This window comes from Electrona antarctica (assembly GCF_951216825.1).
Source record: "Electrona antarctica genome assembly, contig: scaffold_25, whole genome shotgun sequence".
NCBI lineage: Eukaryota > Metazoa > Chordata > Actinopteri > Myctophiformes > Myctophidae > Electrona > Electrona antarctica.
This window is the reverse complement of record NW_027637034.1, coordinates 701,627-714,776: the sequence shown is the minus strand read 5'-3', so window position 1 is coordinate 714,776 and position 13,150 is coordinate 701,627. Positions and strand designations below refer to the sequence as shown.

Below are 13,150 nucleotides of genomic sequence, written 5' to 3'. Positions count from 1 at the left end.
TCCAGCATGGCGGTGTTATGGTGAAATTGGTGACCTGCAGAAGTTTGTGACCATCTTGTGGACTTTACAAAAGGAGGTCGTGGCCTAAACACCTCTAGGTTGAACTCTGATAATAAACAAACTGCAACGATTTACATACGGACACTGACATTATGGGATTGTCTGTTGTGCCACAAGCTCCTCACGTTCCTAGTCCCTCCCCTGCACGACATCATAGGGCAAGGGCCGGGCGTCTTCCTCAGCCAGCAGCCAGCACAGGTGGGGCTGATTCCAATCAGCCAAGCTGCTCCACAATCAACATCAGAAGCTGCCAATATAAACTGCTGAGAGCCGGCGCCCGACGCTTGGACGTTGACTACTGTGGTTAGTGTTACCGGCAGTTTAGTTCCAGTTCCTAGCGTACTATTAGCGTGCATATTGTAGATCTGCTATTTTTGCTTTGAGTTGTTCCAGTGGTAGATCTGCTGTTTTCTGTGCTAACTTTGTTCCTCTGTTTTGTTCCAGGCTCCCTCCACAAACCCAGTGTCTCCCAGCTCCACCGCTCCTTCCAGGATTCCCCTCATGCTCCTAACAAATCAAGTTTGAAATAAATTCCATTTTTGTTACTCCTGTCTCAGTGTCTTTGCCTTTGGGGTCCCCGGCACATTTGGCTACTTAACACTTCGAGCGTAACAGAACGTCCAAGCCAAAATGAGCCAAGCCGGGCCTCCAGGGGCAGAGAAGCAGACATCCCCAGAGTTACGTGAGCTAGTGTTGGGCCAGGCTACTAAACTTTCCGTACTGCAGGAGGAATTAAAGAAGGCGTTTCCCACTGTCCAGTCCCAAATTGCTATTCTTGAGCAGACATCACAAACCACTGTCGGTTCTGTGGCTACACTTTCTGCCCAGGTTAACTCCATATCTGGGGCCTTGGCAGGCATACAACAGTCCCTGGATGCGCTTAGGACCCAATTCCCTGTCAGCGGAAATCCTAATCCTGTTCCCGTTTCTGGCCCCAGTTCTCCCAACCTGCCTGCTAACCCTGTTCTTCCTGCCCCCCATCAACCTCAGCCTGAGCCTGGCTTAGTCACTCCTAGGCCGTTCAATGGAAATTTTGATCAGAGCAAGGGCTTCTTGGCACAGTGTGAGTTACTGTTTACTCATCAGCCTTCCAAGTACACCGCAGATGGGTCGAAGATCGCTCTTATCATGTCCCTCCTGGTTGACGAGGCCCTCAACTGGGCTATCGCAGCAGTAGAGAACAACCCTGTTTTTGCCATTGACTACTCACAGTTCAGAAGTGAGTTTCGAGCTGTGTTTGATCACCCTGCTGATGGACAAGATGCCTCTAGCCGTTTGCTAGTTGTCCGCCAGGGGTCACGTTCAGTGGCTCAGTACACGCTGCAGTTCCGGATCCTTGCTGCCGAAAGCCGTTGGAATGACCATGCCCTCCTTAGTGTCTATCGCAAGGGGCTGAGTGATTCTGTTAAGGATCTCATTGTCCGTGACAGCCCGACGACCCTTAACGAGCTCATATCCCTGGCTCTCAAGATGGACACTCGACTTCGGGAGCGCCATGCAGACCGAGCCCAACGTATGCCCAGCCGCTCCGCTTCAGTGCCTCCTGTTTCACCGTCTTTCACAGCTACTCCTAACTCTCAAGTGCTTATGTTTCCCCCGACTCCTTCTTCTTCCGGGGCTGGGGAGCCGATGGAGATTGACCGTTCGCGGCTCTCACGAGCTGAGAAGGATCATAGGAGGAGCAACCAGCTGTGCCTCTACTGTGGAGAGTCAGGACATTTCATTCGAACCTGCCCGACCCGCCCAAAAGATCCAGCTCGCCTGTAGGGGCTATACTGGTGAGCAAAGCAACTTCCCCTGAGCCCAAGAATAGCCCCAACCGTCTTTTCCCCGCTACCCTGGCCTGGGACCAAGAGACACTGTCTGTTAGTGCCCTCATTGATTCTGGTGCGGACGAGAGCCTTATGGACATTTCCTTAGCTCACCAGGCGGGAATCCCTTTAGTTCCCTTAGACCGCACTCTGTCTCCCCGGGCTATCGACGGGCACTCCTTGGGTACCATTTCCTATTCTACTGAGCCTCTCACGCTCACTCTTTCTGGTAACCACTCTGAGTCCATCCGCTTTTTCGTTCTTCACGCTCCTACGGCCCCCCTGGTGTTGGGTAGACCTTGGTTGGAGAGGCATGAACCTCACATCTCCTGGGCTTCTGGTCGGATCTTGGGTTGGAGCACAGCATGCCATGCGACCTGTCTGCGCTCCGCCCTGTCTCCTCCCAGTGGTCCCAGGCCTGTGTCCTCTCCTCCTGATATCACTGGTGTCCCCCCTGCTTACCATGACCTTGCCCTGGTGTTTAGTAAGGATAAAGCCCTGTCACTTCCCCCTCACCGGCCATATGATTGTGCCATCGACCTGCTCCCTGGAGCGTCCCATCCAAAGGGGCGGCTCTACAACATCTCCCTTCCGGAGAAGGAGGCGATGCGCAATTATATTGCAGAGTCCCTGCTCTCAGGCATTATAAGACCATCGTCTTCTCCCCTTGGGGCAGGCTTCTTTTTTGTGGCAAAGAAGGATGGCGGCCTGAGGCCCTGTATTGACTTCCGCGGGCTTAATGACATCACGGTGAAGAATAAGTATCCACTCCCTCTTATCAGTTCCACTTTTGAGCCACTTACTCACGCCCGGGTGTTCACTAAGCTTGATCTCCGCAACGCCTACCACCTAGTCCGGATCAGGGAGGGCGACGAATGGAAGACGGCCTTCAACACCCATCTCGGCCATTTTGAGTACCTGGTTATGCCTTTTGGCCTCTCCAATGCCCCGGGAGTCTTCCAATCCCTCGTGAATGATGTGCTAAGAGACATGCTAAACATCTTTGTGGTGGTTTACCTGGATGACATCCTCATTTTCTCCAGGTCCTTGGACGACCACCAGCAGCATGTCCGACTGGTTCTCCAACGGCTGTTGGAGAACCGCCTCTTTGTCAAGGCAGAAAAGTGTGTCTTCCACTCTGACTCTGTGACGTACCTTGGCAACATTGTGGAAGCTGGACAGATGCGTGCTGACCCTGCCAAGGTCATGGCAGTGGAGGAGTGGCCACGTCCCACTGACCGGACTCAGCTGAGACGCTTCCTGGGTTTCACAGGCTTTGTGCGTCGCTTCATTAAGGGATTCAGTCAAATCGCTGCCCCCCTCAATGCCCTAACCTCCATCTCACGGCCCTTTTCCTGGACACCCGAAGCCGATGCAGCCTTCTCCAAGCTCAAGGGCCTGTTCACTACGGCACCTGTGCTCATCCACCCGGACCCGGCGAGGCAATTCATTGTGGAAGTGGATGCTTCAGATACGGGCACTGGAGCCATCCTCTCCCAGCGGTCTGAGGAGGACCAAAGGGTGCATCCTTGCGCTTATTTCTCTAGAAGCTACGACCCCGCTGAGAGGAATTATGACGTGGGCAACAAGGAGCTGCTGGCAGTCCACGACGCCCTGAAGGAGTGGAGACACTGGTTGGAGGGAGCGAAGCTGCCGTTCATCGTGTGGTCGGACCACAAGAATCTGACCTACTTGAGGACGGCGAAGAGGCTGAACTCCAGACAGGCCCGTTGGGCCCTGTTCCTAAGCCGTTTCGATTTCACTCTCACTTACCGCCCGGGCTCCAAGAACATCAAGGCTGACGCTCTTTCCCGTCAGTTCCCTGGTGAAAGCCCTGCTGTCCAGGAGGTTTCCGACACCATCCTTCCCCCTGCCCGGGTGGTGGGTGTTGTCACCTGGGCCATCGACTCGGTGGTGAGGGAGGCCTTGCAGGCCCAGCCAGACCCGGGTAATGGTCCTCAGAAGAGGCAGTTTGTTCCTGATGCAGTCCGGCCTCAGGTGTTGGAGTGGGGTCACTCCAGTCGTGTTGCCTGTCACCCCGGAGAGCGCCGGACAGCAGTGTTCATTGGCCAGAGGTTCTGGTGGCCCACCCTTAAGAAGGATGTCAGGGAGTTCGTAGCCGCCTGCACCGTCTGTGCCCGCAGTAAGGCTTCCCATCGCCCTCCGGCAGGCCTCCTGCAACCCCTTCCCATTCCGAGTCGGCCCTGGTCTCACATAGCTATGGACTTTGTGACAGGGCTCCCCATGTCCCACGGCTGCGACACCATTCTGACGGTGGTCGACCGGTTCTCTAAGGCGGTCCATTTCGTCTCTCTCCCCAAACTCCCTTCTGCTGCTGAAACGGCAGACCTCCTCACGCTCCATGTTGTCCGCCTTCACGGAATTCCCTCTGACATTGTTTCCGACCGTGGTCCCCAGTTCGTCTCCAAGGTGTGGCAGGCCTTTTGCAAGGGAATTGGGGCCACAGCCAGCCTCTCCTCTGGGTACCATCCGCAGTCCAACGGACAGGCGGAGCGTGCCAACCAGGCAGTCGAGGCGGCTCTTCGCTGCGTTGCCGCCAGCAACCCCTCTTCCTGGGCCAAGTACCTGGCTTGGGTGGAGTATTCCCTCAACGCCATGGTGAGCTCTGCCACCGGTATGTCACCTTTTCAGTGCTCGCTGGGTTACCAACCTCCTCTGTTTCCCCAACAAGAGCTGGAGGTGGCTGTTCCGTCCACCAAGGCACACCTCCGCCGGTGTCGTCGCATCTGGAAGGCTGCCCGGGCTGCGCTGCTCCGTGCCTCTGCGCGTTCTCAGCGTAATGCCAACCGACGGAGGGTGCGTGCCCCTGTCTACCAACCTGGCCAGAAAGTTTGGCTGTTGGCCCGGGACCTGCCCCTCCAGACCTCCCAGACGTCTACCCGCAAGTTAAATCCCCGGTTTGTTGGCCCGTACACCGTGAGCCATATAATCAGCCCTGTTGCAGTCCGTCTGGATCTCCCTCCCGCTCTCAAGGTTCATCCTGTGTTCCATGTGTCCCAGCTTAAGCCGGTGGCCTCCAGCGCCCTGTCTCCCCCGGCTTCAGCTCCTCCGCCCCCTCGAGTCCTGGCTGATGGTGACCCTGTTTGGACAGTTCGGAAGCTACTTGCCGTCCGTCGTCGGGGAAGAGGTTTCCAGTACCTCGTGGACTGGGAGGGCTTCGGCCCTGAAGACCGTAGCTGGGTGCCCCGGTCCTACCTTGCGGACCCCTCCCTATTGGACGACTTCTATCGGGACAATCCTGGTGCTCCGGGACGGTCGTCCGGTGCCTCCCCTCAGGGGGGGGGTACTGTTGTGCCACAAGCTCCTCACGTTCCTAGTCCCTCCCCTGCACGACATCATAGGGCAAGGGCCGGGCGTCTTCCTCAGCCAGCAGCCAGCACAGGTGGGGCTGATTCCAATCAGCCAAACTGCTCCACAATCAACATCAGAAGCTGCCAATATAAACTGCTGAGAGCCGGCGCCCGACGCTTGGACGTTGACTACTGTGGTTAGTGTTACCGGCAGTTTAGTTCCAGTTCCTAGCGTACTATTAGCGTGCATATTGTAGATCTGCTATTTTTGCTTTGAGTTGTTCCAGTGGTAGATCTGCTGTTTTCTGTGCTAACTTTGTTCCTCTGTTTTGTTCCAGGCTCCCTCCACAAACCCAGTGTCTCCCAGCTCCACCGCTCCTTCCAGGATTCCCCTCATGCTCCTAACAAATCAAGTTTGAAATAAATTCCATTTTTGTTACTCCTGTCTCAGTGTCTTTGCCTTTGGGGTCCCCGGCACATTTGGCTACTTAACACTTCGAGCGTAACATTGTCTACACGATTGTCACGTATTTCAGCTGTGGCAAGTTCAGGTCATGATCTACTTGCCCAAAAGGTCTTGCCAGTTCAATTTAGCACTTTTTCTTCTTGATTAAAAAAATGTTACACGTCAATTTGTATGCCAAATACCGACATACTAGCTAAGAATATGACTATGGGTACGCCTATTTTAACATGTATAGACACAGTGCTCTTATTTTACATTGTACAGACCAGAAGACTTGTGTTGTGTTTACAGACAGTTGCATCCCCTCTAAAAAAAGCACAACCTGAAAGCAAAGCAAACTGTACTTGCCCGGGAAGTTTTATTTACCTGCCAGGGGCATGAGAAATTTGATAAATATAAGCAAATTATGGATACCTTTTCCCATGTGCCATGGATCGAAGCGGTGGTCTATCTCGGGCTTCGATTTGAGGAACTTCTGAACTCCTGAATGCCTGTCAGTAACGATTCTTTTAATAGTGCTCATCCCATTCTTTTTCAGGTGGTCAAGACTCCTTATAAGACCTTCCTTCTCCATCCGTGCGCTATTTCCAACCTCATTGCTCTGAAATTACAAATCAAATACAAAATGACAAATAACTTTCCAACTGTAATGACAGATGAAAAATGTTATGCATGTACATGTTTAAAATAGAAAGGAGAGGTCGCACAGCTCGTAGTCACGATGCTAAAAATACTTTTCATTGGGTTACCAACGTTTCGACAAACAAGTTGCCTTCTTCAGGGTATTGTACATTGTAACAGTAAACCTTTACCTGAATCAGTTGAACGTCAATCATCTTGTTGGCACGAAGATCCATTACGCTGTAGGTCCTATACTTGGCACAGTATCCTGGGGGAGGGAGGGGACGGTTGATCTTTAAAAAATAAATATACATAAAAACAAACAAAACGTTGGTCACTATAATGTACAGTACATACCAGGAGAGTCACAGCGCATGTCCCCTCCAAGAATAACATCCCCTCTGGCAATGGCCTCTCTAATGATGTGCCTCTGCTCTTCTGCCCAATGCCAGTTGATGGCTGGAAAGAGAAACTTTCTCTGGTGCTTGAGGTATGTCGTATGGCAAATCCCCACGATGTGAAATGCCTTCATGAACTACAGACACACGCACACGCACGCGCACACACACACCAAATATGACTGACCACAACAAATATGACACAGCACATACATATTTAAAATAATAGTAATAACAAAACTGCTCTCACCTTTTCCACTTTTAAGAAGGACGACCCAGTGAAAAGCACTGCTGCAGCCAGCTGTAGGTTTCCAGCCGGTATGTTTTGGGCATATGGCTGACTGTCCCACTGGTAGTGATAATCACAGTGACCACACTTTTGCTCCACATGCAGCAATGTTCCCACCGTCCTGGTCCTCGGAGTACATGATCTTGAGCAGACAGGGCATTTCCTGAACAGCTCCATCAAGTTCTCTTCATAAACAATGAATTTTCTCATCGTCTGAGGTGGGGTATCTGTTATTGTGCTATAGAAAAGATACATTGTGGCAGTGTCAAGGAAAATCATGATTGTACGGTGAAGGTTTAGAATGAAGTGAAACCAGGGGTCATCACTAGCCGCAATTTGAAACTCTAGATTTTTTTATAATGGGATGAATCTAGAGTTGCAAATACGCTCCATTGACTCCCCAAAGTCCCCATTCATCCAATTTGCTTTTGCGACCTGCTTGTATTAAACGACTCACCAACATTGCAGCTCTAGGCCAAGCTTGAATTATCCTCTTTCAATCTGCCAAGCTTTTGTTTCATAAAAATCCACCGTAGACATGTTATGAGCTACTTTCTGTCAAGAAATTCTGTGCAGGTGATTCTTTTCTAAGTGTTGGAGTTTGGAAGCACTCGTTTTTATTAACGGGTCGTGCTGCTGCCTCCTGCATTATGTGCAAATTCGAAACAGGTGGTACACAGGGCCGTTCAGTGACTTCGACAAGTGCTTCCAAACTCCAACACTTGCACATAATGTCTTGACAGAAAATAGCCCATAACATGTCTACGGTGGATTTTTATGAAACAAAAGCTTGGCAGATTATTCAAGCTTGGCCTAAGAGCTGCAATGTTGGTTGTTTAACCCATTCTGGACGGGAACCCCTTTTGGTGTTTTAAGCATTAGGTTATACTTTAGCTATTGAAAATGGCAGATCTACAAGCTCATAGCGTGGCACTTGGTGCCGCGCTACGAGCTTGTAGATCTGCCATTTTTGAAAAATCTTTAATATATATTCTTTCACAGCGAATGTTAACTCAAATCTTTGCCTCTGGGGAGTGCCTGGCTGGAACAACATATTTTCACATGGGGGTCGGCGGCCAATTGCATATTTTTTGGGGGGTCCTTGACATGAAAATGTCAGAATTTAGAAGGCATTTGTAGAATCTTCCTCAGGTCTACATGGGTTAATACAAGCAGGTCGCAAAAGCAAATTGGATGAATGGGGAATCAATGGAGGGTATTGCAACTCTAGATTCATCCCATTATAAAATAAATCTAGAGTTGCAAATTGCGGCTAGGGTCATCGCCATGGTGGCATGGGGTGGACATTGTCAAAATTTTAATTTTGCCATGGACATACAAAATGAGTGGACAAACACATAAAGAGCTAGCCCTATTACAGGTCTGAATTAAGAGGGTCCTTGCAAATAAAAAGTTAGAAAACAATTGCTCAAAATACATATTCCGAGAACACTCAGTAATTGAGTCTTGTGATCAAAATAAGAACATTATAATGTGTATAAATCTAAAGATTTCTTCAAAGAAGTCTTGCCATGGCACGGACACATTTGTCTGTGTATGGACATATTGATGACCCCCAAGTAAAACATGTCATTGCTCCATGAAAAGTGAAATGATACTATACTACTAATATTGAGACCTACCTGTCATTGTAAGCTGAAGAGCCCGTCTCCTCTAGCCGATAGTCAGGGTCGTCCTCTGTTCTTGGCCTTTTGGCAGGAGAGGCAAGTGAAGAGAGGTCGGAACTGGAGGCTGGAGTCGAAATTGGAGTGGAGGCTGCCAGCGGTAGAACTAATACAAGATTAAAGTCCAACATTAGAAAGAGTGAAACGTTGCCTTCATTCATATTTACCAGTATATGAAAAATGAAAACTGCACACCACCATGGTACAAAGATAATCTCCAGTTCATTTTGGACCCAGAAGTTAAAATTAGAGACACAGACAGGCAGGCAGGCAGACAGACAGACAGACAGACAGACAGACAGACAGACAGACAGACAGACAGACAGACAGACAGACAGACAGACAGACACAGCAGTGGCCCATAATATCGAGGCCTGTTGGGCACTGGCCTACTTCGAATTATGCAAGTTGGAAATGCATGCCCCACTCAGATATTATGTCTGTGTCCCTTTTATGCCCATATATGGAGTTATTTGTCAGGCATACCCAAATATGGAGTATATGCAGACGTCAGCATGGTGTCAGAACAGGCCAGCTCCATATATGGACCCTGGGCAGGGGCCCTGTCCAGAGCCCGGCCAGAGGCCTTTTTGGGGCGGTTCTGGACAACCGTGGGTCCGACCGACTCGACATCGGGCACTGCACCCCCTGTGGTGGTGTGGCACGCGTGTGTCAAATTTGAAGCCGGTGGGGCAAACGGTTCTCGAGTTACGTGGATTACACACAGACGTACAGACAGACTTGCATTTATTAGATAGATAGATATGGCCCAGCCCTACCTTGTACAAGTGTTATTGCAGGATCAGTGCTGGATGCTTTTTCCTTGACACGCAAGATGACTTGAGTAGCTATGACAGTAGACATTACAAAGGGGCATTACACACAAATCAAGACATTAGTTGGAACATGAATATGGTATCGTATGGGTACAATATGAAACTCACTCTTGCTTCTTCGTTCTGGCTTCTTGTGGTGCTGAAAACCAATATCTCTAGTGCTAGGAGAGGTTTGGCACCCAACCTCCTTGGTAGTGGGTTCTGTCTGGCACCCCATGTCCTGGCATGCCTTAGGCTGTTGTAAATACAATTATACCTGATCAGCTGACACTTTTGACAATGATAGAAAACATGACAAGACAATACAATACATAAATCAGCTCACAAAAACGTTTGTTCATGCTCATATTTTGCATTGGTTTAGGACAAATCAAGATAGGGGTTCTCAGAGTTACCACTGAGAGGCCACCAAATCTTTGTGATAGGAACGTTTTGGTACCCCAGCCAATGGTAACCCATTCTGGTTATTCTGGCAACGTGTTGTAAGCTTGTAGATCAGTATTGTATTTTCTGCAAAGACGTTTGTGTAGAGCAGGGGGAGATCACAAGTAGGCTACAGACCCCAGGGTCACGTTTACTATATTGAGGACTAAGATATATGAATCCAACATAGTAATAGAAAGGATAATGTGTAAATAAACAAATAAACATGAATTTACACAGCACAAAAAACGTTTGCCTTGCTTCATCTCTCTTTCTGCTAAGGGGTCCCTGCTTCATCTGTCTCAGCTAAGGGGTCCCTGCTTCATCTATCTCTCTCTCTGAGCAAGGGGGTCCCTGCTTCATCTCTCTTTCTGCTAAGGGGTCCCTGCTTCATCTCTCTTTCTGCTAAGGGGTCCCTGCTTCATCTCTCTTTCTGCTAAGGGGTCCCTGCTTCATCTCTCTCTCAGCTAAGGGGTCCCTGCTTCATCTGTCTCTAAACTCACATGCGTGTGTTCCCCGCACAGCTCACAACGTGTGTAGTGTATTTTTTATGGGGAAATGACTTATCGTTGACGTTACTGATAAATAATTCTCCAACTCAAATAATGAAGATTACAAAATGAACTTACTGAATTTGAAGGCAGGGCAAAATATGCAGCGTTCGGTACAGCATCTGCTTTGACTCGTAGCTGACTTTGGACAATCAACCCCATCTGGAATATTCCATAGTTCTCGTAACTTTCGGCGCTGAAATGCTTGTTACAAGCGAACATTCCCATGGTGTTGGTGGTGGTCACAGACCGACCCATCGCTCTCAACCACAACACGATTATATCACGATTCTTGGGGAAGGCATGGAGTCCCGTGGTGGCCTTGCATTCAAAGAAAGAACACGAACGGCCCATCGCGGCAGTGGTAGGAAAAGTGTGTTGTTGTGTTCAGCCAGGTAAACCAGGAAGCAGGGAGCCAGGCTGCTGTGACGAGCGACGGCTCGTAGCCGGACAGGGCGAGCCGTACACGGGAGGAGAAAAGTAGATCCTCGATTCAAACCTCTGACGGCTTGTTTGTAAACTACTTATAATATTTAGCGGTAAATATACCATGAAGTTGCGGAATCTGTATTTTATTTTTTCCTACAATACCTAGTTTTCATTTTGATTTCAGAAGTCGCATTTTTGAGGCGGACAGCTTTTCTGTCGCTGTTTCACTCGACTGACTCCGCCCCGTAAGGCAAATACGATTACGTCACGCTGCACCCCTCGTACGGTCTGATAAAATATGTAATGAGTGGCGCCAAAGATTTATTTTCCACCCAAAAACCGGAAGTACACCAAAACAGCTACAGAAACAGCAGAAAGCTCTGAGTCCACAAGACTATGAGGAAATTGTATCATATCATTGCTCCCTATGACAAGTTACACATTTATACTTGTTAAAATCCTAGAAAAGGTGATATAGGGTGTCCTGCCCCTTTAAGGGGCCAAGCTAAATGGCTTATGGTCCCTTATTGTAGTTGTCTGTTTTTAAGGGGTTGCGCCTGAAGTGCCTGGCCCCTTAAACAAAATTGCATTTCTGGCTTAACCGTGCAGTTGGTTTTCGTGAAACTTGGCAATATTGCTATAGCGCCAAAGGGTGGCGCTATAGCACTCAATCAATAGCACTCAAATGCAAAATTTGAACAGGTATAGCTCCGTTTGACCGTCAACAATAAACTTGGATAGACATATGCGTCTCCTCATGTCGAACAACTTTCATGTTCTGACTTCTGACCCTGGCTAATGCTGCATTCACATGGAATCAGGCAAGCAGTAGATCAGGCAAACCGTAAGTCATTTTAGTGGACGGGAGCAGGACGGTAAACGGAACAGGACGGCACGGCAGACTGGCAGACGGCATCAATGTTAAAATATTGAATCTTTTTACCGTGCCGCCCAGCAGGTTTTGCCGTTTGCCGTCTACCGCTTGCCTGATTCCATGTGAATGCAGCATTAGATCACCCACTATTTTGAATTATACATATTTTGGCGCTCCAGGCCAAACCATGCAGTTGTTTTTCACGAAATGTGGCAATATGTTAGAGGGCTATGTCACCCTGCTCAGACACAAAGCCCACAACCATTGGACAAAGGGTGGCACCGTAGCACTCGATTGAAAATCAGGCATAGCTCATGAACCACCAGCTGATGAACCACCAGTAATAATTACTAGGTTATTAGTACTAATACATAGATAATAATTTAGACTCCCTGATATTGGTGTCCAGTTATCGGTGGTGGACAAAGTAGTGTACTCCTTTTAATGACAAATTAGTGAAATTACAAAGTACTTTTTCCTTTTAATATCAATGCATCATGGATTAAAATTGTCAAAAGTGTGCAAATAGCTTATCTATCTATCTATCTATCTATCTATCTATCTATCTATCTATCTATCTATCTATCTATCTATCTATCTATCTATCTATCTATCTTTGACAGTTACACACCTCCACCACCAGGGGGCGAAATGCATTAAGGCAACAGTGCCTGGATTCTTTATTGCGCATGCGTGAAAACTTTGACCCGGTCAGAAGTACTTGTTTGCATCACGTGGCTACGCCAGTTTTCCACGGTAATGTTGTTGAACAAACAAATAAAGCCTTTATTACACATTCTATATTACAGTAGGAACAGAAAGCTTGGTGGAAATGTCTCCCAAAGGAGGTGAAAAGCATCAAATGGAGTCTGTACGGCTGAAGATAAATGAACAGCTAGCGTCGGTGGGAGAGGAGATATTGTTTGTTGTGGACAAACAGCAGCGTGGCGCTGCTGATGTTTGTAGTGTGGAGCTTAGCGTCAGAGTGTTTGTGTTGGAGCGCCTCAGCGCGGTGGGAGAGTTCATGGTCAACCTCTTCCAGAGAGAGATGGAGACACTAGAAACTCTGCTGGAGACACAAAACAAACGGCTGGACATTGATTTTGATATGGACATCGATCTACACACTGCAGGTTAGTAGACTGAACAACACCAGCTTAGCTACAAGTAGCATTAAGCTAGCTGAACTGAACTACATTTACCAGTAGTTATACTAGCCCTAGAATGTCTGTGATCATACATAAATTACATATATTCCCAGGGCTGGACTGGGACAAAAATTCGGCCCGGTCATTTTCGCGTGGATTTGGCCCAGACCGGCCCACCACAACCAGCTCGCAGATAGCAGAAACTCTACCACCCACTCCGTCGAGGCACACACACACAAACAAGCCCT

General features: G+C 48.7%; 1 long non-coding RNA gene across 1 annotated transcript; it reads right to left on the bottom strand.

The window, feature by feature from the left end:
• Positions 1 to 6,940: 6,940 nt before the first annotated feature.
• On the bottom strand, positions 6,941 to 9,483 carry LOC306919442. Its single transcript, XR_013789527.1, has 3 exons — positions 9,421 to 9,483; positions 8,600 to 8,747; positions 6,941 to 7,194 (listed from the first exon to the last, which is right to left on the bottom strand). It is a non-coding gene; the product is annotated as an uncharacterized lncRNA (long non-coding RNA).
• Positions 9,484 to 13,150: the final 3,667 nt, after the last annotated feature.